Raw genomic sequence first — 15616 nt, 5'->3', positions numbered from 1 at the left:
TTCATCCTTCCCATCTCAGTTGACAGGGTATGTCTGAAGCCCTCCCTGAAGGTTCTAGGCCTTCCCATTACTCCTCCTGCATATCTCTACCACAGCAAGTAGTAAAAAGTATATTGTATCTGTTTACCTGCTCACCTGTTCCCTCAAACTACTCCAAGAGTCTATGTTTAGGTCTGAATCCCAGAGTCTCACCCTGTGCTTAGTGTAAGGGCGTACTTAATAAATAAATTCATGGAACGAATAACTTCTTCCTAATAAAAGTAAAGCAAAAACATACAGTTATGTTAATATTTATATGCTATGGAGAAGGTATTAGTTTAAGATGTGTTTTAGGATAATGTTTCACTTGATGGGCAATGTCTCATATTTAGGAAAACATCTCATCATACCAATGAAAATAAATCTATATCTCAACATCAAAAAGAATCATAAAATATAACTTTGATTACCTACAAAACTTCATTCTTTATTGTAATAAGCACAGAAAAATGTTTCCTCTGATAAGAAACATCTAAAACAACCCATCCTTTCTTAGTTCCATTTCCATCTTGAGTGGATTATGCGTTGTTTTCCAAAGCAATCCTTTCCGAATTTTATGATGTTTCAGGGGTTTATAAAACTGATTTTTAAGAGTTTTAAAGTACTTAGTTGGGACTTCCCTGGAGGTCCAGTGGTTAAGACTCCGTGCTTCCAACGCAGCGGGCAGGGGTTCAATCCCTAGTCCAGGAACTAAGATCCCACATGCCACATGGCGCAGTCTAAATAAATAAATAAATAAAGTACTTAGTTTACAAAGTGTATCATGTTAAGAGTCTATGTTTATCATGGTATTCATGCTGTTAACATGATCATTATGATTAAAAAAATTCATACAGTAAGTTTTGCTATAATCAAATTCTAGACGATAAACCCAAGCTTAAACGCATGTTTTAAAAAAGGGGTTTATATTTTTTATTTTTTTGCCTTATATATCCTGAGAGGTTTATTGATTTCTTTCTGTTTTCAATGTAATTGTAGCTTCTTTTTATTAGTAGGAGTGATAATATGATTTTTTTATTGTGGTAAAAGATATATAACATAAAATTTACCATTTTTCCAGGTTTGTTGAGATGTAATTGACTTATAACATTTTATTTGTTTCAGGTATACAGCATGAAGGTTTGATATACTTATAGATGGTGAAATGATTACCACAATATAAGTTAACATCTATCACCTCATATAGTTACAAATTCTGTGTGTGCATGCGTGTTAACTTTCAAGATCTACCCTCTAAGCAACTTTCAAATATACAATACGTTGTTTTAAACTTTAGTCACCATGCTGTATGTTACATCCTCAGTACTTATTTACCTTATAGCTGAAAGTCTGTACCTTTTGAACACCTTCATCCATTTTGACCACTCCCACTTACCCCTTCCTCTGGCAACTGACCAATCTGTCCTCTATATCTATGAGTTTGGGATTTTTTTAGAGTCCACATATAAGTGATATCATATTTAAAATATTTTGCTCCTTGGGTTACCTATTCATTTCATATTGCAGCAATGTTTTACAATCTAACAATATGTTATTCTTTATCTGCTAGATTTTTATGCATGAAGCCTGAAAAAAAATCTGATTTAGGAACTGTTTTCCAAGACAGTATTAAATTCCTCACTTGTCTCACATCAACTTAATTTAAGACCTTAACAACTACTGTTCAATATGCACTTATTCTGAATGCATATTAAAGACAAAAATGAGAGAAAAAGTATAATCCTCCACTTTTTAAATGCCAACATTGTAATCAACTACTAAACAAAAATTTAAATTTAGTCTGTTAATTAAATACACATAATTTAAAAGGCAGTCATTGGAACATGGTTCTTGTCCTCCTTCCCGTAACGGGAGTCATGACTTTAAATCATGAGTGCAATAGGCTTAGAAACTGTTCTGCTTTATCTGAAATGAGCTCCGAATGTATTTTCAATTGTGGAAAGACAAAAAGATTACCGTTCCTAATATTCAGTTCTAATGTCATGGTTCCCAAGATGTAAAAGCTGTGAATAAGACAACTATTCCAAGGAACCTTCAGCTGTGAACACAAAACGGAATTTCTTTTGCCATGCAAACAAGGCACACAGGCATACTTTCAACCAATAACAGCTAGCTTTATACATTTATGTTTGGATCAAAAGAGCAGGACAATTTTAAAGCTGGCTTCTGTTAGCATCAGTCTGATCTGGGGTGGTGTCCTTTCTTAGGTCCTCTGCTTCCTTGTCTCCTTGTCACATCCAGACCCACCCCATTGCTCCTTTAGTGAGGGGCCCTGTGGGGCGTTACTGCCGCCCCTGGCCAGGGCTCACCGGATCAGCAGGCAACAGAACACCTAGGAGGGTATAAGCCCGGGGGGCTAGGGCTGGGAGTGTTGGAGCTCTGTGGGTCGCGGGCCTGGGGGCCAGGTGGAGGCTGGTTCTCTCTTTGTCTCCAGTCCCCAGAAGCTGGTCCAGTTGGCGCAGGCTGACTGGAGAAGCGTAACTCACCCTTCCCTAGAACCAACAACTAAAAGTGGCAAAGAAATCTCCATCTCCTGTCCTGAGTCTTAGTGCCATAAAAAATATCTTCCACTGGCCCTTCGCATCACGCGCTGACCCTCGGCTACCATCGAGAGCGGGCAAATATAATTTCTGAGAGGTCAATGGCACTAAAACCACAGCGGATAGAGAGGCCTTGTCTACCTGAAGACGTGGAGAGGCAGAGTTAGCGGGGGAGGCTTGGCTTCCTCGGCGGCGCCCCCTCCATCCAGCATAAAACCCGCGAAAGAGCGGCGTCCTGAGCAGTGGGTGGGCAGGTGGGTTCGAGACAGGAGGACGGGAGGGAGCAAGGAATCACAAAGCCTCCTCCGCTGGGGCCGCCTCCTCTCTCAGTGGCCTCCCCACAGTCGCTCCGAATTAATAAGACGAAGATCAGACCAAATTGCCGCCCCCGGCCAGCCCAACTGGGATCCGGAGGGAGCGATCCCGGGAGCGGGGGTCCGCGCGTCGGAAGGGGCCATTAGGCCAGAAGGGGGGTAGATGACAGTGTCCCCTCGCGCCTCCGTCTCCGTCACGCGGGAAAAGGCCTAGATCGCCGCGGTCCTAACACAGAATCCGTCTGCGGTTCGCCTCCCTCCCTAACCCCGGAAGCGTGGCGCCCTCGGCTTTCTCCCGCCCCTGACTCGCGGCACCCCTCCGCAGGACGCTTGGTTGGGCCCGGGGCGGGGCCTGCAGGCGCTCCACGTGCTGCTGCAAGCTCCGCTCCCGCGGCTCTGCCACCGCCCCCACCACCTCTGGGTCGACGGGGGTGGAGTCTCAGGGGGGCGGGGCGGGAGGCGTGGGCGAGGGGCGGGGCGGACGCGGAGCGCTCGTCCGGCTGCCCAGGCCAAGGGGCTGAGAGCAGTGGGGCAGGCGTGGCGGCCGCAGGAAGGCACTGAGAGCTGACGGGAGTCCGACGCCTGGTGCTGCGAGCTTTCTCTGAGGTAAGACCAGGAACCCGGCTCCCCAGGACGCCCCCCGAGCCCGGCCACCGCGCCCCGGCCGCTCACTGTGCCCCTTGCCGGCCGGGTGGCGGTGGCTGGACGGGACTTCAGGAGGGCTTCTGGAAGTCGCGAGCCCCAGCCCAGGCGGTGTCCCCTTCTCTGCGTCTTTCTTCGCCTTCTCGTCGCTGCCTCGGCTCTGGGCGTCGGGCACCGGGCTGGAAGGTCGCTTTTCCGCGAGTCGGAGCTCGCCCACGCCGGGAAGGGAGGACGGGGCCCCGGGGCAGCTGAGCCGGGCGGCGGGGGAGGAGCGGAGCTCCGGGGCCGCGTCTGCGGCGAGGGCGGGAGGCCGGCCGGGGCTGCGGGCTGCGCCCCCGGGCACGGTGCGCGCGCTCGGCTTCCCGGTGGTCGCCGGCGCCCTGGACTGGGGGCGCCTACCCTTCGCGCCCTGTCTCTGTGACCCGGCGGCGGGGCCAGCCCCCGAGCCCCGAATTCCTGGGTGCCGCCTGTTGTGCGCGCGCCGGCCCGGGCAGCCCGACTGCGGGAGGGGACCTGAGGCGCGAGGTCTGCCTCATCGTCCCTTAGCCGGGGGAGCCGGAGACTGAGCTCGGGCTCGGCGACGCCGGAAGGGGGCCTTGGTGGGATGCGAGTGGGGGGCGCGGCCTGCAGAATTTGGGTTCCTGGAGGAGCTGTCGGAGCGCAGGCCCGGCCCGGGGCAGAGGAGACCCCCAGCTGCTGATCGGGGAGGGCCAGGACCTGTCAGGGATGGACAGCTGGGAGCCACCGGGTGAGGTCTACAGGGATTATAGCAGCACCTCCAGTCCCGGGACAGCATAACCTAATGGTGAGGGCGTTTTCTTGAAGGCAGGAAAAAATGGAAAGCTGTCAAAATAAGCCCATTTTAAAGTTGAAATGAAAGTTGGAGGATTTTCAGGCCGTGCAGTTGTGTAGCTAGTGTCCAAAGAAATATTAGCTCCTTGACACCCTTTTCGTTTGGATTTCTTAGCAAAAATATGTTTTGCCAGTATTTCCCTTAGGAGTTGTGCATTGCCCGCAGTGGGGAAGGAAAACTTAAGCAAGCGTTCTCGGGTTGCTTTTAACTTGCCTGTGCTCTCCAGCCTTTTTGAGTGTGCAGAAAAAGTATCTCGCTGGATTTCTCATGTAGGATTCCGGCTCTTCTTCTCTGGGGCCCGTCGATGTTTGTTTATTGGTTTTATAAGCATCTATTTAAATTTAGTCCTTGAACGAAATACTCCCCGTTGCCACAGGGTGTAGTTTAGGGATTAGAGAATACTGTTGGATAAAACTGCTAGTGGCTTCATTTTGCAAGAATGTAAGTCATTTCCTTTCTGTGATTTCAGGGAGTTGATATTTCACAGCATCACAACTTTGTGGGGAAAATTTTCCGTAATACATCTGTCATTAAAAAGGCTTTTGACTTTTGGATTTCTCTTCTTAGAGCAGAGCATAAATTTAGGCTCAGCAGTGTTAAAGTATCAGAAGTTTTTCAGAATCTACAGCATTCTGAAACTATTGTAGAAGGTAATTTTGACAGGCACCAAGACCTGCAAACTGCCTGCAGGATAGAGAGTGGGGGAGGGGAGAAGACCAGAAGAGAGAGGCAGGAAAACAGATGCCTGGGCTGTTGTCCTTTGTCGTATAAAACTTCTAGCACTTAATCATTTTTCCTTGGGTGTGGTTTTGAGAAATAAAAGTATTATGTTAAAAATGAAAATACTCCACAGTATGAGACAGCTGACATTTGAATGCTCTTTCAGTATGTTTGTAAACATATTGGATTTACATTTCATATTAAAATGGACTTCTGGGATTATTAGATGAGAAGGGTCCCCCAGGGGATATCTAGTATCAAGTTATCTGCAGGATATCTTTTCCAGAAAGCAGACAGCCTGTAATATGAACTAATTCTCCCCCCCATCCCCCTTTGAATTGCTTGTAAGAGTGCCTGAGATCTGACACTGATGGACCACAGTAATCAGCAGTTCTTGCAGGGCCCCAAACATTTTAAGGGACAGGAAATCTTTCTCTGTTTCTACCCCCTCCTTTTTGGTGGGGCAACAGGGGTAAGCTACCAGCTTCAAACACATAATTTGAACTTGCAGAATTAAGATGCTCCTGGCTCTACAGGAGAACTGAATGGGCCAGGATGAAGACGGCTGCTTTTGAAAGGGAAATGTCAATGTGCTAGGTAATAATTTTTAGCTACAAGTTCTTTAGAAACTCATTCAGCTGGTCTAGTTGAATTGAGCGGGGGGGGGGGGGTGGGGGGGTGGGGGGGTGGGGGTGCGGGGGGGAAACGGGTTGTAGAGCTTTTCTGAACTTTGTTTCCACTTTTAACTACACTTAACAAAGCTTTTGGCTTTCAGAACTTATGACATAATAGACCATGTAGCCTTTTGCTGCAGATGCTTGAAATGAAAGTTTCAAACAGAATTGTTTTTGACTGAGCTGTCAAGTTCAGAGTTTAGTGTAAATGAGTCCTGTCTCACAACTAACTTTTTTGATAAAGGAATTCTTTGTAGTTTTCAACTTGAATGTTGCAGATTTTGATTTCTGAGTCTGTGGGGTTTTTTTTAAAAAAAAGTAAAACCTGCAAACAATTATTTTAATACATGAAAGCCGGTACCAAGAAAAGATTAATTCAGTCCAGATGTAAAAATGTATGTGAATTTTAGATTTGGATGATCTCAACCAGTTTTCCCTTTTGTTGATGAGGCTGCCTGGATCCCAGATGGCATTCACAAATTATCCCTTAGGTGGTTTTCTGAGTTCAGAACTAAATTTCACCAGCCTTCTCTGAAGTCATTTTAATATTTTTTCAAGTTTTCTGAAGGATAGAAAGCTTTCTGCATTTATAGAGAGATGGATTTTTCATACTACTCATTAATACTAACCTTTTAAATGCCCTGGTTTGGTAGATGAAGCCTATGGGGAAACTGGAGGTATTCAGTATTGTGTATTCTTCTTCTTTTTTTTTAATTAAGAGGTACAAAACTCCAGTTATAAGAATTGTGTATCCTTATGGGCAAAGCATAGAAGATTTGGTTTTCGTTTATGCAATTCCAACTTTCTTCTTTTAAAGAAAAAAGTTTTAAATGTGTTTACAGTCTTCAGTAGAATCCTGTTGTAACAGTTTGTGGTCTCTGATATAGCAATTGTATGATGAGCCTCTACCATTCTTTCTCAACAAGAAACAGCAAACACAACTAATAAGAAGACTCCAGTATTTTTTTAGCTTGTACTCCCAACACCAGAGTTATAAAGGATGTGTGTTATATATTTAAAATTATAATTTTTTAGGAAGTCTTTGTATGATTATATAATTATACATTTTGGGTGTTTGAGTACATTGTGATTGTATATAAAACAATCCAGTGTAGGAGGGGGGGAAGGAAAGATTTAGTGAAGGAATTTATGAGTGGTGAAATTTTAGTTAAAATGTATCTTTCCTGAAACCCAAACAGGAAAAATGGTATTGTTGGTCTCTGTAGTTAAACTTTGATATAGGGAGTAGTTGCAAGGGCTATTTGAATTGCACATTCTTCTGAGGAAGAGGCTTTGGGGGCCTATAAAAATAAGTAGAAACAAGTTAAAGGGATAATTTGAGAGGAAGGAAGAAGTAGAATACTGGGCATTGAACTGCAAGGAGAATCTAAACTTAGAAGGATGAGTATTGAGAACAAGGCTGAAGTAGGGAAAGCTTTCTATTTAAAAGTAAATTAAAGAAGAAGATCTTTTTAGCTGAGAAAAAAAAAGGATTAGAATTAAAGTGCCCTATAAGGTCTGTATACAACATGAAATAGTGCTGCGGAGTGATATTTATGCTGGAAACTTTGCCTGCATTTGTGTTGAATCACTAGCTTGGTGTTAAATATTGCATTCAGGGGCTGGATGCTTATTACCGTCCTCTGCTCCCCCTTGCCCCCTTATACCCCCACCCCACTTCCCATTTCATAGGCTGGAAACATTTTTTGTCTAAGTTCTAATGATACGAGAAATATTAAATTAGTCCTCCAGCATTTGGGAGAACTGCTGATGCCCACCCGCCATGCTGTGGGACCAGAGGGACTCTACAGCAGTATTGGCTGAAGTTATCATAAAGTTTTGAGTGAAAACATGCAATCTGTGTTTCCAGTTACCTTATATGATTTAGTGGTGTAATTACTTCTGATGCAACTTTGTGTATATCACTTTTCATATGTATCAAATGGAGCAGTCATGCAGTATACCGTATTGATCAAAGAGGGATCCTAGAACATTGGGGAGGGGAAAGAAATCACTGATCTGACAGCTGGTATAACGTAAGGAGGAAAGTGTGGTGCCGAAACATTCACAGATGAACCAGACACAGAGCAAAGGAGAAGGCAGTGTTTCCTGGAGCTTCCTTGGAGTTATCTGTAGCACAGCGTTTTCTGGAATGCCTTTCCCCACCTATGTGGCCTTACCTAGCAGAGTTTAATCTATACAGCAAGAATCTAGGTAGAGATTTGGTCATTAACCAAGTCATTTCATTAATGTGGTAATTGGGATAATTCTGATCAAAAGTATCTATTTTGAGCCTCCATATTCCAATTAGATTATCCTGGGATATTTTCAGATGTTTTCTAACAACTGCCTTTGTACATATATGTTATAGAACTTTGAGCAGAAATGTTTTACTGGTATATGAAGATAGAGGGAAAAGCAATATGTTATACTACCTTATAGCCACAGTTTCATGTGAGGGAGGAAATCATTATAAAAATCAAGGAGATTCTGGATGAAGATTTTAGGAAATTAACGTCATTTCTCACTTAGCTTCTCAGGTGGTTCTTTGTCTGATTCACATTAAACGAAATGTAATTAATTTTCTCCCTACAGGTAGCAGTACTTATGCTGTCCAGTTTTAGTAGATGGCTTTTGTTTGGAGGGAGTGGGTGTCCCTGTGGCTTTATTTCTTTGAACTTGTTCCTGAATAATTACATACAACCAGAAAAATGCAGAGATCAGAAGTATACAGCACAAAGTGATCATACCTAGGCACTCAGCATCCAAATCAAGAAACAGAACCTTACCAGGCACACACACCCCCTCCCCCCTCCCCCCCCCACCCCGCCCCAGCTCCAAGTTTCTTGCAGTCATAATCCCTGCCCCAAGGAGGACCACTATTCTGACTTTTATTGCCGTAGGATAGTTTTAACCTGTTTGGGGGTTGCATTTATTTATTTATTTTACTTATTTATTTTTGGCTGTGTTGGGTCTTAGTTACTGCGCACGGGCTTTCTCTAGTTGCGGTGAGCGGGGGCTATTCTTCATTGTGGTTCGTGGGCTTCTCATTGCAGTGGCTTCTCTTGTTGCAGAACACAGGCTCTAGGTGTGCGGGCTCAGTAGTTGTGGCACGTGGGCTTCAGTAGTTTTGGCTCGCGGGCTCTAGAGCGCAGGGTCAGTAGTTGTGGCACACGGGCTTAGTTGCTCCGAGGCATGTGGGATTTTCCCGGACCAGGGCTCAAACCCGTGTCCCCTGAATTGGCAGGTGGATTCTTAACCACTGCACCACCAGGGAAGCCCCTCTTGGGCTGCATTTGAATGCAATCAAGTATAAGTTCTTTTTCGTGTCTTTTTTAACTCAACGTGGTGTCATGTCCAAATTGATTCAGGTAGCAGTACTTGTTTTTTCTTTTATTTCTGTGAATAAATATACCTAGTTTATTCATTCTGTTGATAGACATTTGGGTAGTGTCGGGCTTGACCTTTTGATGACTCAAGAAAAATCAAGCAGTTTGGAATTGAAAGAAGAGTAATATTCAGGTTAAAAGAAAAAAATACATCAGAAACGTGAGAGAAAAAAATACAATATCACACAAAAATAAAGGCTGAACTCAGTCCACAGAATCCGTGTTTCAGGGACACATTTAGGAATATACCAACTGGATATTGCCGGATTTCACTTGAGAATTGAGAAGAGGGAAAGGACCTTAGGTGACAGCTAGCCCCTTCTTTTTTTTTTTTTTTTTTTTGCAGTATGCGGGCCTCTCACTGTTGTGGCCTCTCCCGTTGCGGAGCACAGGCTCCGGACACACAGGCTCAGCGACCATGGCTCACGGGCCCAGCCGCTCCACGGCACGTAGGATCCTCCCAGACCGGGGCACGAACCCGTGTCCCCTGCATCGGCAGGCGGACTCTCAACCACTGTGCCACCAGGGAAGCCCAGCCCCTTCATTTTTTAAAGGTGAGGGGACTAAAGATCCAAAAGATTGAGTGACTCAGAGTCTCACAGCTAATGACAGTGCCGAGAGTAGAAGCTGCTTCTGACTTCCAGTCTGGTCTAGACTAGTGCCATCTGAGGGCTGAAACCCAGCTCACTACTCTGTTGTCCAAGCAGTGAGTCCACTGGCCTGGAGCATGGGGTGCCCTTTCCTGATCCACACAAAGATATCCTATGGCTCGGTTCAGATAGAAGACCTGCCCAGAGAAAATGGAGCTGTGGCCCAGTGAGGCAGAATTATACTTCCTCAAGGCTGCTCTGCCTCTGCCCCCAGTACAGAGCCCTTGGAATTTCTGTTTAACCCCTTTCTCCTTCTCTTCTCTCTACTAGGGCTCTCCAGTGAGACTTTGGGTTATAAGCGCCAAGTAGGTGATATCTTGAGGTCCCTCCTGGCTCATTGTTTTATTCATCCATAAACAATCTAGGATTGACCCCAATTTCAAAGGACTGCTCTCTAAATATTTTCAGAATAGTTTATTCTTAAGAATAAGAATATATATAAATATATATTTTTTGCCTCTTCCTGACATTATGTCACCCCCTTTCTATACACTTTTCTCCTCCATTCTGCCCCCCCCCACCCCCTTTAAATTATCTTTTCTTAAATATCCCTGGAAACATCCAGTTTCTGGTCTCTGTCTACCAAAAACAACAGTGAAATTCTGATGCTGAAATCTGTGGCACTTATTGTAATAAGTGCTCCGCTCCCAGGAAGCACTTATTGTAATAAAACATAGGATTATGAGAAATCTGATAGGTAAAACAAAGTGCTTGTGAAGGAAGACTGTTGGTATAGATATTTTCTTTCATGTTTCCCTAAAGAGAAAAAGGACATTTTCGTGGTTCAAGAAAAGACTCAGAATTTCAACTTAGGCTCATTAGGAAGGTGAAAAAAAGGTAAAACAAACAAATAAAAGAGAGCAAAACCTGAAGCTTCATAAATGGGTAGTAAGTAACATATCCTGCTCAAATGAGATACAGCTTATAACAGCAAAAATTTAGCATGTATAATCTTAGCAAATAAGAGATAAGTAAGAGATACCTGGGGGAAGAGTGCTCACCATAGGGCCTGACAAATTGCTCACTGAAATTACTACAGAAAAGAGTAATAAGTTTTGAAGACAAAATGGAAGAAAGGCAGTAAAATATAAACGTTAAGAACAAGATTTTTGAGATTAGTTCTCTGGGGTCCAAATCTAGGCTCCACTGTTTTCTAGTGTGTAACCTGGGGGAAGTTACTTAACTCTCTGAACCTCTTTTTCCTCATCTGTAAAATGAAGATAATAATAGCAACTATCTCATAGGGTTGTTTTGATTAAGTGAAATAGCACATGTAAAGCAAGTGCCATGGTGTGTGACACATAGTAAACAGTCAAGAAAAGTTGGCTTTTATTACTTAAGACAAAAAGAAATGATGTATACAAAGATTTCTAGCCCTTGGCAATCCCTAAGCTTTTGTTTACAAGTAGTTGTTCACAAGATTTTATTTTGTGTTTTGATCGCATTAAGTAGGCAACAAATTATAGTATTTCTAAGTTACAGATATTGGGCAATCTATACTGCTGCACTAAGAATAGCTGGCATGTCCCACTGATCACTAATTGAGTTATTTTTCCTAATTCTCCTATTTCCAGCAGTCTCATTCCCGCAGCTTCTGCCTGCTTGCTAATTATTTCTTTCCAGCTGCCAAAAAGTAAATTTACAGATAAAAAAATTCTCTTTGTGATGAATAATGTTGTACAAAGTACTTTTAAACTTAGAGTACCAGTGGCCCATGTCTTTTTCTCTTGTACTCTGCACATTTCATGTGAGTCCTTTTTAAGAAAGCCACTATTATTGGGATAAAGCAATTGTTTATTCCTCCCAACCCCACGCCCCACCATTGGAACAGTTTATAAAATGTGGGCCAGACCCCTTTACGATTTTCTGTTAGGCCCAAAACTTAAGATTTTTAAACCATTCATTCAAAGAAAATTAATAGTCTGAAAGTTTCAAAGGAGTTTTTAAGAAAAACAAACTTAAGCACATTAGAAAGACACATTTACATCTAAATAGCATAATTACAAATCCAGTCAAAATAGGCACAGGATGTTCCAGAATAATCATGGGTGTCATTCTGCTCTGTTCATTAAAAGGGGGGCCTACCCCAGATAACCCTGTGCCCTGGTAGGTGTTGTATAATATCTTAAACTTAATAAACTTAATACTTTAAAAATGTTCACCAGGTCCCTCAAAAAACAGGTTTTGCTTCTGTATGAAGTATCCAGGACTGTGTTGAATACTTACTGCAAGTCCTGCCAAAGGGTTTCTTGTCTTGGTGGGGGAACAAAATATATGTGTTTAGAGAGGTATTAGATATTTCCCAGTAAGTGCTAAGTGGACTCCTGGAGCAGAACCAATGATGCCCAAAGGTAGGATGGCCCTAGCTTCCCTGGGGCTGCTGGATTTGGGTTGGGTCAGGAGGTCAGGCTGGGATCTTTGTATTCCTCAAGTACAAAGGACCTTTTCTAGGAGCAACAGACATGTTCAGGATTTGGTAAAAGTCTCAAATATTAAAAGAAAATTATGAAATTGAAACTATTAAATGTTTAATTAAATTCATTCATTCATTCAACATAATATACATGCCTACTGTGTGCTAGACACTGTTCTAGGCCCCGTAGCTACGTCAGTGAACAAAATAAAGAAAATAATCCGGCCTTCATGGAGCTTATATCCTATTAGGAGACAAACACTAAACATAACAAAGCTATAGTATTTTAGAAAGTAGTGCGTTTGGAAAAAGAAAAAGCAGAGCAAGGTAAGGGACATTAGGAGCGCTGGAGGAGGGAAGCAGGGCCTTCGGCAATTTCAAATAATATGGTCAAGGTAGGACTTATTGAGAAGATGACATGAGGGAAGAAGTTGGCCATACAGAGACACCTGGGGGAAGAGTGTTCCAGCAGAGGGACCAGCGAAGGCCTTGGGCAGAAGTGTGCCTGGTCTGTCCCAGGACCAGTGAGAAGGCCACAAAGTAGCAGTAGATGAAGTTATAGAGGTTTGGGGAGCTTATCACGTAGTGTCTGCCTGGTGGACCATTTTAAGAACTTTGGCTTTTACTCTGAGTGAAATGGGGAGTCACTGGAGAGTTTTGAGCCTAAGAGTAAGGTGATTTGACTTGCATTTTAATAGAATCACTGGCGGCTGTGTTGAGATTGAAAAATGGAGTAGGGTAGTCCCGGGAAGCAGGGATACAAGTTAGCCGCTGTTGGCAATAATCCAGTTGAGAGATGCCAGTAGCCGTGGAGGAGGTGGTGAGAAATGACCGAGGTGTATTTTATAGGTCGAACCAATAAGATTTCTTGGTTTGAGGAGTATGAGAAATAGCGATCAGAGGAAGGATAACACCAAGGCTTTTTGCATAATTATGGAGTTGCCATGAACTGAGATGGGGATCTGATGGAGGAGCTGGTTTGGGAAAGATAACCAAGAGCCATTTTGGACATGTTATATTCAACTTCCAAGTGGAGAAGTTGAGCAGCTTGTTGGATTTAGGAATCTGGAGTTTAAGGAAGACGTCCAGGCTAGAGATAGAAATTTGGAAGTCGCCGGCAGGCTTTGGATGAAATCATATAGGGAATGTCTGTAGACAGGGAAAGCAGTCCATGGACCAAGCCTTGGGTCATATCCATATTTATAGTTTGTGGAAAAGAGAAGTCTCATAAGAATGTATCTTAAGCCAAAGGAATTATGCACATATTTCTGACATAGTGGACCTAATTGTTTCCATTCCCTAAGTAACAGTGTTATTATTAGTAGATATTAATTCTAGTGACCCACACCATGGGAAGAAGGAACTATGAGTTACTTTTTCTGTGATGAGGGGCTTGGGCTGAGCCTGAGGCACTTCAGGCTCTAGAGAGTGAGTTGATAAGGAGGAACCAGTAGAGAAGACTGAGGAGCAGTCAGAGGACAGGAGGGGAATTAAAAGCATATACCTGAAATCCAGTAAGGAAAGCATCTCAGGGAGGAGAGAGTGATTCATTGGTGTCGTGTCAAGTCAAGTAGCTTGAAGACTGAGAGTTGCTCATTAGATTTAACAACCTTGAGGTCACTGGTGACCTTGACAAGAGCTGTATTAGTGGCAAGGTGGGGACAAAAACCTGGCTGGAGTGGACTCAAGAATGAAAAGCTTCTGAAAGATAATTCTTATTTTTAGTTCAGTTTCTTATACTATTCAATATTGTATGTGAGTACATTTTAATATGTCTGATAAAATGTGGGGTGGGACTTCAGAATGCTGGGGGCCATGAGGGTCTACAACAGGGATGGGGAGCCTTTGCGTTTCCCACTAGTAGAGTGTATGGTAGGATTGTGTTGTTTTGTTTCTAGTGACGACATGTTCTTTAATTCAACCCATTAATCATTTCATATGAAAAGGATAAAACAGAGCCCCAGTGAGACATGTGTTTTGAGTTGGCTTCTTTTTCAGCAACACTGATAGGTTTGAGCTGACCAGTCTATGTACATCATGGTACTCCACCAGCCTGAAAACCTTCATTCATGGAGTGGATGGCTCAGGTTAGGGGTTCCCAGGGACCAGAGCAAACTGAGTAATAGAAGCTTTGCTTGTTTAATATTTCTTTTATGCTTTGATGACTTTCATTGTGAATATTATTTCAAGGCATGTGATTAAGCAATTTTCATAGTTCTGTATTTTATATCATAATTATGCACTAAGAATTTTCTCGTCTGGGAATTACCTTTGAATTATAATTCTAACTTTCTGTAATACTATCATCAGAAAGAATCAACAGGTCTCTGATACTAGTTATCTTTTCTTTCTCTAAGCTTATTAAAATGCTAAAACATAGGCCTTTAATGCTTAAATATTGCTTTTGGGTAGTTAAAAGCTTATAGTGATAGGTAGAATTAAAACATTGTTACATATATTTGAGTGCTGCTTGGTAATGAAAGTACTGTATAGTAATAGTCTTTAGAAAGTTGCTGATTATGGGAAAATGCTGGAAAGGGTAAGGACTTTTCATTTGTAGTGGATTATGGCACATGTTTTTTGAGAAGTGGAGATCCAGTGATTATATGTGTGTTTCTAGTGGGTTGTGGTATACACATATAATGTCAGCATTCTCTGAGGTACTGCTCTGTCAACACTGTTTTATTAGTATCAGTTTGAATGTTGTTCCAGTTGAAACTTATAAGTCACTCTACAGTGAATTAAATGAATGAAATTGGCCTGTAACAGTGAAATGCTTAACACAAGGCCAATGTGAAATAATTTGGCAGTGCTGAGTGTTTTACATGGTTAAATACTGGAGCGTGCAGAGGTATAAAACTAAGCAAATTATGAAATAAATGCTAAGTCTCTTAAGTCATTGACTACAGGATGAACTCCAGATCTCTTAGCGTGGAGTTCGACGTGCCAAACCAGAGTTGCAAGCCTGTGGCGCACCAGCAAGATTGGCTACAGACATGTTTTGGTTTTAACACAGTGTTGAAAACATCTATTTTCCAGCATTTAAAAATTGAGAAACTTTAAATTAAAAAAAAATGAATTTTACACATTTTCTTAAAAAACTAGAAGGCATGGCAATGATCTGTTGGGGCAACATAGCAGCTTCCCTTTTTATACGGGTGTATGCTCTGCAATCCCCCGTTGTCCCCAACAGAGATCCTCTTGCTTCCAACATTGAGACCAAGTGTCTGTTGACATTTTTCATCCTGCAGGCTTCACTCCGATGTTAACTGTCCCTGTAGGCATGTGAGTTTGCTGTCCTCCTGTTGTAAATACTTATTTTCCAGTGTCATCTCGAAGCTCCTTAAGTCTAGCCAAATTGTTCTGCCCTTTGTCCCGTCAA

General features: G+C 42.8%; 1 protein-coding gene across 2 annotated transcripts in view; it reads left to right on the top strand.

Moving 5' to 3' along the window:
* Nucleotides 1-3423: 3423 nt before the first annotated feature.
* FRMD6 (FERM domain containing 6) overlaps nucleotides 3424-15616 on the top strand; it is a 79422-nt gene continuing 67229 nt past the window's right edge. For both annotated transcript variants that reach the window (XM_082854072.1, XM_082854071.1), the window contains exon 1: nucleotides 3424-3499. The gene's annotated coding sequence lies outside the window, so the exon portion shown is untranslated. The remainder of the gene's footprint in view (nucleotides 3500-15616) is intronic.

This window comes from Leucopleurus acutus (genome assembly GCF_964270905.1).
Source record: "Leucopleurus acutus genome assembly, chromosome: 1".
Classification (NCBI taxonomy): Eukaryota; Metazoa; Chordata; class Mammalia; order Artiodactyla; family Delphinidae; genus Leucopleurus; species Leucopleurus acutus.
The sequence above is the reverse complement of the archived record's forward strand: the minus strand, read 5'-3'. Positions and strand labels throughout refer to the sequence as shown.